A 14,680-nucleotide genomic window follows, 5' to 3' on the forward strand; every position below is an offset into this window, starting at 1 on the left:
CTCCTACTTAAGAACTAGCAATTTGTAGACACAGACATACAATTTTGTCAGCTCGACGAGTTTCCAAACATGACATTTCTTTCAAAAAACGAGATATTTAGCAACAAGCTTGGATGAGTCAGGGAGTTCTTTGTGGAGTGATCAATCAATATCAAATAAAGAAATCCACAGAAATATGAGTCATGTCACCATATTACAGAGGAAATAAAAAATCTAGCCCTTCTGGCTCTTGCTCCTTTGGTGGCCTTTTATTTGCTTGGTCTCTGTTTATTCTCGTCATTAAGAGTAATTTCCTGCTATTGCACTTCAATTTTAGTTTCTTTGGGTTTTTTCCTATAGAGTCAACTCAGAGATGAAGAAATGGTTTTGTCCTCCTGATACAGTATTAAACAACCTCCAAACTGCAAACTCCCAATTTCTTTTCTCCTGAATCAACTAGTGTTAGCCCTAAAGCCTCTTAACTGGGAAGTTACAAAGCCCAGTACACCCTCTAGCAATATTGCTATTAAATGTATCAATTGGGACAGCTGGTAGACTACAGCTGTGCCAAAGACAGGAACAGTGTGAGAGATTGTGTGTTCTTCTGCACCTTGTTTTTGATAAAAGATATCCTCACAGAGGTTTCATAATACTTAATCAACAATTTGCTGAAAAGCTGATGAAAGCTGGACCCCAAAAACAATGACAATGATGGACAGCCTCTCTGTGGTCAACACAAATAAGATGTGAGGTAGGATGAAAATCATCCCCACAGGGAAATGAGACAAATGGATTTCTAGGCAGATAACATGGTTTGGCTGAGAAAGAAGATGTGGCTTTGTGTGGAAAAGTGTGAAAAGAAAGGAGCAAAGATAAATCCACCCCACCTCAAAAGATAGCTTTGGAGTGACTCAGTGATACCTTCAAGATTAGGCAAACTTGAAGATATCCACTTTTAATCAGTGCAACACTGCTCAGCCTAGAGATTAAACAGATAATTGGTAGCTGTGGTCTTTTTTGTAGACTACCACCAGTGAAAAGAATAAAAACAGTCATTCTTTGCTGCAAGGTGATATCATCAGAGGTGATGTTATCAAGAAGGGATGTTACAGGTGTGTACAGCAGTATACTGGTAAAAACAACAACGTCAGTATCACTAAGCAGAAGGAACACAGATTTGGACTGACATGAAGTTGTACTTGAGCAATGGCTGTGAAGAAGTGTTTGCAGGCATTTAATACCACCTACAATCAAGAAGTTCTTACTGAGTGTTTATTCAGTTGCTTGCACATAAGTAGAAAGGAGAGGAACCATAAATAGAGATGACAGAAGAACATACTAATAGTTACATGTATCTGATATATTAAGCATATTTAAATTTCAGCAAACTAGGCAAAACTACACCCACTGATTGCAGTTCTGTACAGATCAACTATATCTTGCATTATATACTTCTATGAATTTAGTGCTTTACACTCCAATTTTTATGCAGTGTTTTTTCTCAATTTTTGCCCCAAGGAGGAATATAATTGTTTTTTCCTTATATACCTTCTTTAAAATAATTGTTACTACCAAGCAGGATAGGCCCGATGAAATTAGGAAAAAATGTTCAGAATTCCACTCACAGACTGGGTTGGCAGCTAGGATCGATCAACAACCTACATTATGAACTGAAAAATTTTGTTACCAGCATCATTGAAAGAATAAATATACTGTCACATAATGTCAGTGATTCAGAATGAAGTGTTATAAATGTCAATTCTTGCAAACTGTGGTGGCAAATGTTAGAAAAACATCTTAGGTTATTTTCCCAGTCACTGTATAAAGGTGATTCATTATATTCCCCTAATTCCAAAAGTTGTAACTAAAAAGAATACATCTTTGGCACATTCACAATGCACCTCTTGCAACCACCATACATTATACTCATACAGTGAACTAGTTAACAATGACAGCTGGCACTAAATTTTTCTCCCTAATTACAGCTAGTTCAGAAATGCTCTGATTCTAAATGCTATGGAACAAGAAGTAGGGAATCTTACCTCATATATGCTTTACTAGCATAATTTCTGCTGACAGTAGACATACAGAAACAAACAAAGACCATTTATCCCAGTAACATTTTTGTGCATTTCAGTTTCCCCAGAATATAGCTCAGTATAAAGTTAACCCTGAAACTTCCATAGCTGCAAGAACAATCATATTGCTGCTGTGCAACATAGACTAAGCAAATTGGAAAAAAACAAGCAGAACTACATAATTCAGGGTAAATAAAAACCAAAATCCATTTATTGGACTACCTGTCACACATCTTTATGCAGTGGTATGTCCTGTTACCTGAGAACTAGGTTTGATTTCTACCACTCAGCAAGGACATACAGCAGAATAGACACAGTAAGATCTTGTAGTTTCTAAGACAACGTACATTGATACACAACCATACAAAACCTTTACCTAGAACCCAACATTACAGCCAAGAAAATCTGGGAGTATCTAAGGCTTTGACCTGGAGGACAAGAAAAGCTCCTGGAGGGAGTAGGTGCTTGTAGAAGATAGAGACCAGGAGGTTCTGCCAAAAGATTCTTTTTGAAAGCAGAAGAGGCTGGCATTCTTTTTTTTTTTTTTTTTTTTTTTTTTTTTTGATTTCTTCCTAAGAAGAATATCAGATAAGTCTTTAAAAACAGCAAATTGAATTGAGACTGTAGGCCTGTAATATCATTAAATACAGACCATCAACTGATCACAGCAGCCAAAATCAAGCAGTGGGCCTCGGATCTGCCTGCCACAACAGTGGTGTAAGGAGATTATCTCTGTTTTTAAAAGATTATTATTTATCCAGATTTTTAACATTATAACCAATGGCAGATTTGGTCCAGCTTGTTCAGTGGCCACTAGGGCTTGCAGTACACACACAACAATGCACAGACATGCAGTGAGGTTGAAAAACATTCTGACTTTTTACAAAGTGTGTACCATGAATGTTAAACAATCCACTGAAGTTCACGCTGCCACTCCCTAAAATCACCATCACAATCCTGGTTAAACACTGCACTTTGTGGAACGTTAATGACTGTTTAAACTAATGCAGAGTGGATGTGTAAAGAATCAAGGCAGTGACAGGGATGCAGCATATTATAAGTGCAAATTGTACTACAGCATTACATATTCATTTTCCTTCCTCTTTGTTTCATGAGGACTTTTTCTTTCCAAATTTGAAAGAAAGGCTATTTTTGATAGCCTTGGGGGACAGGAAATGAGGTTTCCACATCAAAATGGTTAAGACATACCCATAGGCTGATTTTGATTTAGGAAAAAGGAAAAGCTGCCACGTACTAGAATACCATGTCAAAGGCTGGGGAGATCATAAAGGGAAGGGATAGGAAGCTTCATTAAAAGTGTGGTATATGGAAATTCCATGTAAGCCACAATGTTTTGTAACCTCATATTTGCGTTCTAAATATATTTGCATCAGATTTCAAAGAATTATAGCACCAAAGTATCAGGAAGCTTTAGCTAGGGAATAGGAAGCAAAGTGATGTAAATATCCAATTCTTACATAACTGGAAAGACTTCATTCATGATGTACAATCTTCATTAGCATATATCACTTCTTCCTTCCATATTCTGAAAAACACCCCAGCTAATACATCACTCAGAAGTAGAGTCTGAGGACTTTATTTTCTGAAGTTCACTACAGCTTCCATTTGTTGACTCAAAAGTGCATTACTGTCCTTTTTAGTTGTTAGAGGGTTGTTTTCTGGCAGGGCTTCTTGTGGCTTGAAAGAACCAGCATTCAGACAGTCTTCATTTTAGGCTGTGGCAAACTAAAGTTAATAGGATCTACTCCATCCTGGCTTTGTGCCTCTATTCTCTCATTCCCCAAACGACCACTCCAGTAAACCTCAGTCTAAAATTAACTCATAATTGGACAAATAGATCTTCTGATAAATGCTGCCTTGAAAAGGCAGTCACAACCTCAATTTCTTTTTTCATCGCAGCAGGCACTTGCACAAAACTGAACTGTGAATTCTTTACCAAGTGTACTGGTACAAAAACATGTGCACCTGGCAACTACTGAGTATCCAGAAGAACCTGCTTGGTGTCAGAGAAAGTTCTGCTCTGTCTGCAGGAGAAGCAAGGGCTTCTAGGAAGATGAAATTTTCCAACACAAACATGAACACAAGATGTTTAACCTAGGGACACAGCTAGATTTTAGATACTCCCAAACACCTTCACACCCTGGTATTAGATGTGGCTCTATGTTTTAATTTGAGATACATTATATATAGCACACTGTATTTCTAGAGAGGAAGTTCTTGGCTAGAAATGTGTCCACATTTCTGTATTATAGTCTCATCTTGACTTATCAGACCCATTCATTGCTTTTTTTTTCATCATTACATGCTCAAAGCAGCACAGTGGCATGCAAACTGGCTGCAAGAAGAACTGCGATTTTTCCAGCACAGAGATTCTAAAACTGTTGCTGCTTTGGCTTTTCAAAATGTTCATGAAGTGGGAGGGATGGAGAGGACTGATCAGTACCTTGCTGAATGCATATGCAAAGGTTAGAAACAAAGTATTGGGGAAGGGAAGGAAGGGAGAGCCAACTAGTCGAAATCCTTTTAAAAAATCAGGTGGTTACCTAGCTCTCCTTGATGTTTACTCAATTTACAGCATCTTCTTCCCCAGTTAAAATAATGGGGATTTTAATTAATTTTTGAGCAGATGCATAACCTACTTTTTTACTACCCTGTACAAGTAATTTTAAAGCCAGACAGCTTATTTTAAAGACTCATTCTTTTAAGCTGTAATTCTGGGAAAAAATTCTGAGCACAGAAAAAAATCCAGGAAAGGCTTGTGTTGCCTGCACACAGCTCCTGCCAAATGTATTCCAGCGGGATTTTATTTTACCAGCAGGACTTCATTATGCAAACATTTTAGCAAAAAAATTGTGCAGCTAAAGGGCAAGATAAAGACTGTAGGAGCATGGTGGGGGGAGGGGTCAAGAAAACCTAAAGACTGAAAAACAAGAAAGAAAGAAAAGTAAGAATAAAGAAGCAGAAGGGCCAGTCTTTTACTGAAGCCACGTAACAAAAATAAGATTACACAACGTTAACCGCATCCAGTCTGACTGAAATTTCGACCCCTGAGCAGCGCTGGGCTGTGCTTTCCTGACACCATGTGGTTCGTCTGTAGAGGTGCATTCTGTTGGTCACCTGAACAGCCCTCAAAGGAGGGTTGTATTTAAAGGTGTTTTTAAACCCAATGGTCCTCAGCCCACTGTCGGCTGTATTACACGTCCTAGGATGGTCTTTCATAAGAGAGTCACATTTTGCCATCTAAACTTTGTTTTCATTTGACTCCAGCCCTTTAGATTTCAAATTAATTTTCTTTCATTTATACTCAAAATTGTTTTCAATTCAGAAGTCAGATTAAGCATTTTAAAAGATCCTAAGAGAAACCATATGCACATTCTGTGAAATAAAACACCTACGATTTAAAAAACTAATTCACAGCAACAAAAAGAGCCCCAACACAAGCTAAGCTCAAGCCTGACATGTAGCAGATTTGACCCCTCCCATACTGCTATTAGAGAAGCAACCCAGAAAATAAAACATATCAGCTAAGAAGAATTGTAAAAAAAGTTGCCAGCATGATCATCATTTTGAGACAATTTGTGCCCCAAATTTAATGATTACTAAAACCCAGCTGTAAAAAAATCTGCTCTTATTACCTGTGATCAGCATTCAGGAAAAAAAAATCCACTTTCCTTTTAAATGTTTATGTCTAATTAACAATTAAAATTAGTACAATTATGTTTATTTCTGCTTCATGTAACACAGCCATCACCACAGCTCCTCTGCATTTTCAAATCTTTAGGTCATTTAATGAATGCTTCACAATGGACCTTGAACTCCTTGCATCTGCAGTGGACATTTAAACCAAGCATGCTCAAATTCTCATTTTCTGGCTGATTTCTTTAATTTTTAACCTTTCTATTAATATAATTCTGTCAGCAGTAACATGCACACAAAAAAGATTTTCCTAATAGGCAAGAATTGCAAGTTGCAGTTCAAATTAATTTTTATTTCATCCATTAGCTTACTTCACAGTCAGGTGACTTAATTGAAGAACCTTTCTCATCTGTCCAGATGAGAAGCCACAGCATTTACATCTTGATCTTCTGCATCAAGATGTAAATGTAAAAAAAGTTCTCTTGAGTGGATACTAGAAGTCAAATAAGAGACTCTGTAGAATCATGGAAAACATAGCAACTTCTGGTAGTGTATTTTTTTATTAAAAGGAAATTAACTGCAGCATTTACACCAGATAAAGCTGGCACCTATCACCATTTTCAGATATAAATCATTACAGTAGCTTTACTCCAGTGATGATCGGCATTTCCTCAGTCTTCATATTAGCCCACTGCTTTGCAAGACTCATCTTTGGTAATTGAAGGTACTTTCTTTCTTTAAAGAAAGTCAATGTTGTGAACATATCATTATCATATATAATTTCTGAATAGACTTACTTCCAATTCAATTTATTTTAATTTTTGTCCTCTGTTTTCAACTGTTATGTCCAGTGGACACTCTAAACATCCTCAAGGAGGAGCCATTTTCAATGAGACATTTCTACTAACAAAGAAATTAAACTGATTTCTATTACAGTATTAAGTATTTCATAGATATCAAGTAGCAAAATACAACTACAGAATAAATAAAATAAAACGCAATTTACTATTTAGGTAGAACCTGAACTACCCTGAGATGTCTTTGGAATCTCCTCAGTAAAAGTTGGTCTTGCAGGAGCACAGCATGCTCAGCACCGAGAGACTGTACCCAGCTGGATTTGGGCTTAAATGTGGGGTTTCTCTACCCAGGGGCTCCAAAGGTGCCCTGCAGGGAGGAATTCAACCTCTGTGCTGCGTAGTCACAACTGCTTCCAGCTGGCTCTGCAACTACTGTGCAGCCCATGTCCCACAGCAAAATCTCAGCCAGCCACGTGGTGCCTCTGTTCAAACATGTTTATAAAATGTGACAGCTGCCAGTAAAGGATGAACAGAGAGGACATATGATGGGATATTGTTGATGGCATGCATGGAGATGTGCTCTTCAGAGGTTCTCCATATGCAGAGGAGCTGCTCTGAAGGGACTGCAGCCCACAGTAAGGATGCCCTGAAGGATCTGTGGTCCACTAGTGACACACACTAGAGCAGGGACACTCCTGAAGAGCTACAGGCCATAGATGATCACCAGATGATGACCAGTAGCAAGACATTTCCAAAGGGACTATGACTCGCAGAGAACCTATGCCAGGGCAGAAACTTCCCAAAGAGATAGCTACCCATGCATAAAGTGCGCTGGAGCAGAGGAAAACAAGAAGAAAACATTGGCAGAAAGAAAACACTAGTTGTAAATCCCCAACTCCAGCTCCCCAGATTATGACTGTTTTGCTTATGAACGGCCCCTGAATGGAAACCCACCAGCTCAAGATAATCTTAGAAGAGATCATGGGAGAGGTACATGAAAAGTGGATCCCCCACCAGCTCTTTCTGCACACTCAGAGATAATAGGTTTGTTCCAGGCCTAGAATTAAGAGTTTCACAAGTACTTGTTCCCTCCAAGTGCAACTATATACCCCAATCTTCTGAAAGACTAGTAAATCTGAAAGATTATTGTGTGTAAATCACATGAAATATATGTTGCATGATTTCTTCTTTTTAAGATAACAAGTAACTGTTGAATAGTACCTGTTCCTAAGTTAGATAGCAGGCATTAACACTAATGACTTCATAGGCAGTATCCTTACCTCTCTGATGTAGTATTAAATAATATGCTAGCATGGTGTCAGGCTGAATTATTGACTTCACTGCCTTTTAGAAGCAGTATTAAACCTATATCTGAAGTATTTACGGTCCTCAGAGACCCCCTCTGCACTGCGAACAAGGTTTTTCCTGGAGTTCTGATTAAATCACATTTTTGCAATTGCATTCTGTCAAACTGAATTTTCCACTGCATTTTTGTTTAAATGCTCTACACTCCTTTGCCTCTTGTCCTCAACTGCTGGGATGTAGTTGTGCACACTTTTAGAACCCCACACATCAAGAAGTGCTCAACAAGGTCATGCCATGGCTCTAATGAGAAAAGAGCTTTTATTTCACTCAGAATTGAGAAGAGTGGTACAACTACATTTCCCCCTAGAAGTATAAGTCACGCACTGTTAATTTGACGTGGGACAGGCTAGACATTGCAGCATTTACAGAAAGCATTAAGAAGCTGTAGCCAATGGTTACTTCAGTATTGCCAGTTTTATGTAAAGGTTGCTTTCGATGCAGAATTTTTTCAAAGGTGATTCTGCAAAGGTCACACTGGTGATTCTTTCTAAGTGGAATGTGGATTTTTACATTCATGGTCATTATTTTCAAGCTTCTATTTGTTACAGAAGAAGAACCAGCAACTTTCTAGTGATTCCAGGTTGACATGTTGCTGAAGTAGTCAAGAGAACTAGTAACAAGAGATTTCTGCACTCATGACATACTATTTTCCCATCCCCTCCATCTTCTACAAGCCTTCCAGTGCAAGTACTGTGGCATGCTATGCTTAAAAGCAAACCACTGGCCTGACCCCACAAGTGCCTCAAAAATGTGCAGAAGCAGATAGAGCATCCAGGAAAATGGAATCTTCATACCCACAGCAGATAGCTCTCCCACTTTATATGTGACACCTCTTTCTAAGAACTTGAAGAAGGCGTAAAACCTTTCTTGGATTACATAAATTATTTAAATTTGTGTGAAAAACTGTAGACATAGTGTATCATCCTCTTTGTGTAAAGACTGGTCTATCCACCATTCAGCAATCCAGCTGTTGACTCCCTGCTCTTAATGGTCTTTTTCTCTGGAACTGGAATCTAATAAATAATTTGCTCTAGAAGATTGTCACCAGTTTCCTTCAAAGAAAGCAGAATTCTTAGGTAAATTTCAAATTAGGTAAAAATTCTTTTATCTAGATGACATCAGAGATAACAACAAAGATATTTCAAGATGTTTTTATCACCTGAAATTCCCAAACAAAGCTACAAGCATGTCCCACTGAAGACTTCTCACAGCTTGTCCACAATATGAGCTACAGGTATTCTCAACACCCTCATGTCTTTTCCTAGAGAATGTCTTTTCCTAGAGAATCATTCCTTATTCTGATTTAGTCTCATTATTTGAAAGTTATTTCAGATAAACAGAGTTCAAATAAGCACAACCACAAGTGGACTTATTCAGCAATAGCTACAGAAATTAAATTTACATCTACTTTAGTCAGAATTAACTTTCAAGTGTGAATAATTTACTTATTACATTTTCCGAAGCAGAGGCTGAATTACAATGACCTATTTAGAATACAGCTACACAGATATACAAGGAAAAATAACTAAAAAGTATTATTTTCAATAGTACTTTATCAAAGATTTTGTGCAACAGTCACTGCCACAAGACATAGGCAGAGGACAGGCCACGGAAGCAGCATTCCAAAGCAGATACACACACATATGAAAAATGTGGAATGGAGAAAAAGAATACTTATACATGTATTTCTAAGTGCACCATACCTCCTGAAGTCATTTTTAGAGTAAGATAAATATTTCCATAGACTAAGACAATCAAAATTTATTTTACAAATTTGTTTAAATAAATAAATACATACAAACAATCCCTGCCTAGACTCGTCTGCTTTAGCAATTAGCTGTCCACTAAGCAGTAGAAAGGAATAAGAATTCTATTCTGATTAATTCTTTTCTGTTGTACCGGCTTTTCATTTAAGAAAAGCAACACAGCAATTACTTCTCAGAAAGGGACACACAAATTACATTAGCAAGAAGAGATTCCTGCTGGTACAGCAATTCCAGACGCAGTTGTGTTGATCCCATTTGGACTGTAAGCTAGATATTTCCTCTCTTCTGGTATTTTCAAACAGCAACTAGTATTCTCTAAAGGATTCCCCTTGTAGAATTAATGGTAGCAGTATCACAGAAACACATATGTTTTGCAGATTGGTTGTTATGACACCTAGCTAATATATTTGTATGATCAAACGGATACTGAAATCACTAGGGTTCTATTTCAAGACATTGGAAACCATGGCAGAGCCACAGCTTGAATGCTACAGTGCCGAATGAGAATTTTTAAACGGGGGCTGTTGATAATTCTCTGGAGAGAACACAAGTCAATTCAGTTTGAAAAAAAAAACATGACTCATGTACTATGCAAAAATGGCAGTAGCTGCATTTAACAAATGATTGATGCATAAACATCAGCATCAAGAAAACAAAGTTAAAATTGTAGCAAACATTTTATTGAGGAACAAAGAGGAAAATTAAAAAAAATTATATAGAGAGCTTAGAGGGAATTTTCATTCCTTTCCCAGTATTTCCTTCTTTTTTTTTAACAGATTTTGGTTTTGTGCATTATTCATCAGCTTTTACATGTGAAATTTTAGGCTGCAGACAGAAGGACATTGCACATTCTAACTTACAACATGAAAGATGATGATACAATGAAACAACAGTTCATAAATTTTAATTAATTTGAATGGCCTTTCATCAATATGCAAAGAAAGATAACACTTGTTTTACATTTACAGACATTTTAGTTAAAGAATTTGTGGTTTAGCTGATATGTTAATATATGTTAATTTATGGTTGTCTCCAACTCAAGTATATTCCATGTATCTATATTTGCCTTTTTATTCTGATCTTCACTTTAACTGCTAGCTTTGAGCATAAATGAATGACTGCATTAGAAATATATTAAAAAGATAATTGAAAATAGGAATTGAAAATAGGGAAAGAATAAATAGCTTCATTAAGAAAGAAAAATCTGGAGCAGATTGACATATTTGTTGAAGCAAGTAACATAATTACGGTGCAAACAACAGAAGGAAAAGCAGCTTTCTCATTTGAACACTGAAGATACAGAAGGGGCCATATTTTTGAGCCTTAAGCCAACGATCATCTCTCAAAGCACCAAGTGCAGGATCCATGCCAGCATCCACATGAACTCCAGACCAAAAAGGCTTTCAGGGCTAGGCCCTCTACCTCAGCGCTGGCATGAATTTTACCAGCTGCAGTAGATGCTTTCATTGTTAACAAACCAAACACATTATTTCCACCGGAGAGGGTTTTAAAGGCCCTCTTAGGAGAGCCAGCTGGAAAGTTGTAATGTCTAAAGCTTCTGATGAAGGGTTCACATGGGCATTAGACACTTTATCTTTGGACTCCTTTTCTTATTTAAATAATTTCTTAAGAAAGTACCCACTAAATGAAAACTGTGGCTTACTTCATCAGAGTTTGGCACATACATCACTCAGTAAGTCAATATTAAGAGAGGCAACAATTTTTAGCCATTTTGAAAGGCAGAAGAGCGGACATGGGTCATGGATTTGTAGTCCTTAGGATACAGTCAGGCAAGCTCGTGAAAAAAATCAAATCTACCCCTTTATGAGAACTGGCCTGGGTTTCTAATTGATCCCTCTAGCCAAGAGGCTCAGGAGATATGTCTGATGCTAAAGTGATGCTACTCTTAATTATATACCAAGAAATAAATGAGATCTGTTTCAAGTGTGTGCTATAATTAGACTCCAGCTATTAGACTCCAGCGAAAATATTATACCATCCACTGGTCTCAAGAAGGAAATACCTAACTGTAGCTAAATATCAATGTTGTCATAAATAAAAGAGCCATTTGAACTGAATCTACTGCCAAGGATACATCCACCTCCCTAAGAACATAGAAAATATAGAAAATAGTAGCTGGGAACTACAACCTTCTCACAACATGGTTTTCTATATAAGGAAAAAATGAAGTGGGGGGGGGGGGGGGGGGGGGAGAGGAGAAGCTAAAAAAGGAACATTATCTAAGGTTTTCAATAATTTTTTGTTTACCTTGCAAGATACCAGTCTTAAGTAAGGCTTAATTTTCCCGGGACACTGCATGAAATCACCATGGCTTTTTTTCACAGTCTTTAATTTTTAATCCTCGCATCTGGTTTACACTAATGATAATTAGCTTACTTTCTAAGAGCCTTATTGCTAACAAGATACAAGATTATTCTGTTTGGCCTGTCTGGATGGTAGCATATGGTTTACTCTATTCTCTTTTTGACCATGTCTCATCTATTTCAGTAGTATTTTGCTACCTCTTAGTTGTTTAAAAAAATATTCAAACCAGTGGCGCTTAGAGTAAATAAACAGCATCTTCACACATAATTTACTGTGCTTGACACATAGATGGTCATCTCTGTTTCTCATTAAGCACAGAGAGTAGGTAGCTGCAAAGCAGAAATAGATCCAATTCAGAGAGTTCTTATGAAATGCATTTAAAGTTCTCTTTGTGCCTTGAGGTTATATTAAATAAAATGTGCATGTTTCACTTAATACTGTTATTTTGTTGCTAAAGTTTGTACTACTGCTCTCTCTGTAGGGTTTGCTTCACAAAACTAAATATATCAGATTTAACAGGAAAAATATTTTCTCTCCATATGTCATTATAATCCCTGAACCATTTGAGTAGATTTTAAATTACATTTCTATTATCTGTGTTCTGAAACAACAGCTAGTCAGTATGAAATACACACTGATACTCTGATACTGCAGCCAGACTTACGAAGCCCTTTAGTCTGGTAAATAATCTTGAACTTTTAAATGGAGCCAAAAGCAAAACTTAGGCAAGCTTTCAAACAGTAATAACTCTCCCTTCAGGGAAAAAAAACAAACAGCCAACCTCCCCTCAATAAACAAAAACAGAGAAGCACAAACCTAACCAAACCAAAAACCACACACACAAAACAAACAAACAAACAAACAAAAAACAACCACAGAATACAAAACAGGAAGCAAAACTAATGAGAAATAACATAGGATGAGAACACACAGCAGGTAGTGAAACCGGAGATGAACCCATCTCTTGCAAAATAACTTTCAAAGTGCAAATTACTGTTGTTGCTGGACAGCAAATGGAATGAAAGTTTTTAAAATGCCTCTCAGTTGCCCCATCTCTGGGTCAGGAAAAGGGTATTGTCCTTGCTGGTTGGAAGAATCACTCCATGATGCTATTCAATTATACCTCCAGGATATTGTGAGACTAAGGGAACAATGAAAGGCAGACATAAAGGAAAAAGGCTCTTATCATAGAATCATAAAATAGTTTGAGTTGGAAAGGACTTGAAAGATCATCCAGTTCTGTGCCCTGCCATGGGTAGGGAACCTTCCTTTGCACAAGGGTGCTCCAAGCTCCATTCAGCCTGCCTTTGAACACTATCAGGGACAGGGAGTCCACAACTTCTCTGGGGTATTTCTCTCACCTTATATACCCTCTGGGGTACATCTCTTCCTTATAGAGAAGAATGTGTCTTATCTACAAGACAGTACTTATTTTTACTCCTTTGTAATTGCAACAACAGTTTAAAAACAGCTAATTCTTAGCTGGTGTTTAGCATGATGTTTTTCCCAGGAATTGTAAACACTAATTTATTTTTGCTGATAAGCAATAACCTTGTTATCTCTAGCTAAACAATATTAGATTAACCAGAACAAATATCCTTGTGTTAAATAAACAGTACATTGTGTAGTAAATTGATAATAACATGTTGCTTTACAAATAAACACCAAATACTTTAGGCAGTGCATTTATGGTATTGATACAGGCCACATCTCTCTTGTCAAATACTTTGTGTAGCTGCAGTATACCAAGGAATTAAGGTTGCATAATTACAGCTGGTATTTTGTTTCACTAGTCAATACAGAATAAATAAATTAACCACCATATTTGTGTAATTACTATCTTTCCTCTTGAAACGGTAGGAATTTGAATTTCTTATCTGCTGTACAAAGTAACCCAACTCTTGATTAATTAAATATTAGCTAAGTTTCTCTCTACAACTGTAAATTGCACTTCAATGAATAGAGTGACTTGCATTCTGAATCAAAATTAATAATGTAAATGCACTGATTGATTCTCCTTAGGACAATGAAAAATACATCACTCTGATAAATGTGGTTTTTTGTTATCCACATGTCTATATTTGTGAGCTATAAAGAAAAGAGGGGAAGGGAAAGAAAAGGAAATTTCCCTATTCACAGCACACATTGAAGAATTATATGGTTTTAGTAGACTGCACACTTAGGTAGTTAGTACTGTCCAGCACGTATGGATTCTTTCTTCCCATCTAAGTAAAACTTACATCTGCACTTCTGTTAAGCATGTATTAATGAAAGGCTTTAAGCTTCAGCTTTCAAAACATGACTGCTAATTTTGAGTGTTTCTTCTTTCAGAGAAGATGTTAGAGTACAACTGCCTTCGCTTCTGTTCTATCTCTATCAAAGTGGGGGTGACAGAAATTTGCATTTGTATTCTCACAACACTTAAGGTTCTCTACCAAAAGTTAGAAACATGCTGCTTGAGGGGCTTTAGAGAATGCTTTGGCAAATACCCTCAGAAGAAAGTTGCTGTTCCTCACTTGTATATGGCTGAAATCTGTTGTTAAGGATGTGCTTCTTCAGCTAGTTTAAGGAGGCCAAATTACATAAAGCAGGCTGCAGGCAGTCTTCATTGGCCTAGTAGGAATATTTACCACCTCTCCCAGACAGGCAGAGTGCCTCTCAGGCTCCTCAGGACATTTCATTTCAAATCAAGAAAGAACAAGCTCTCTGGATG

Source organism: Haemorhous mexicanus, chromosome Z (genome assembly GCF_027477595.1).
Source record: "Haemorhous mexicanus isolate bHaeMex1 chromosome Z, bHaeMex1.pri, whole genome shotgun sequence".
NCBI lineage: Eukaryota > Metazoa > Chordata > Aves > Passeriformes > Fringillidae > Haemorhous > Haemorhous mexicanus.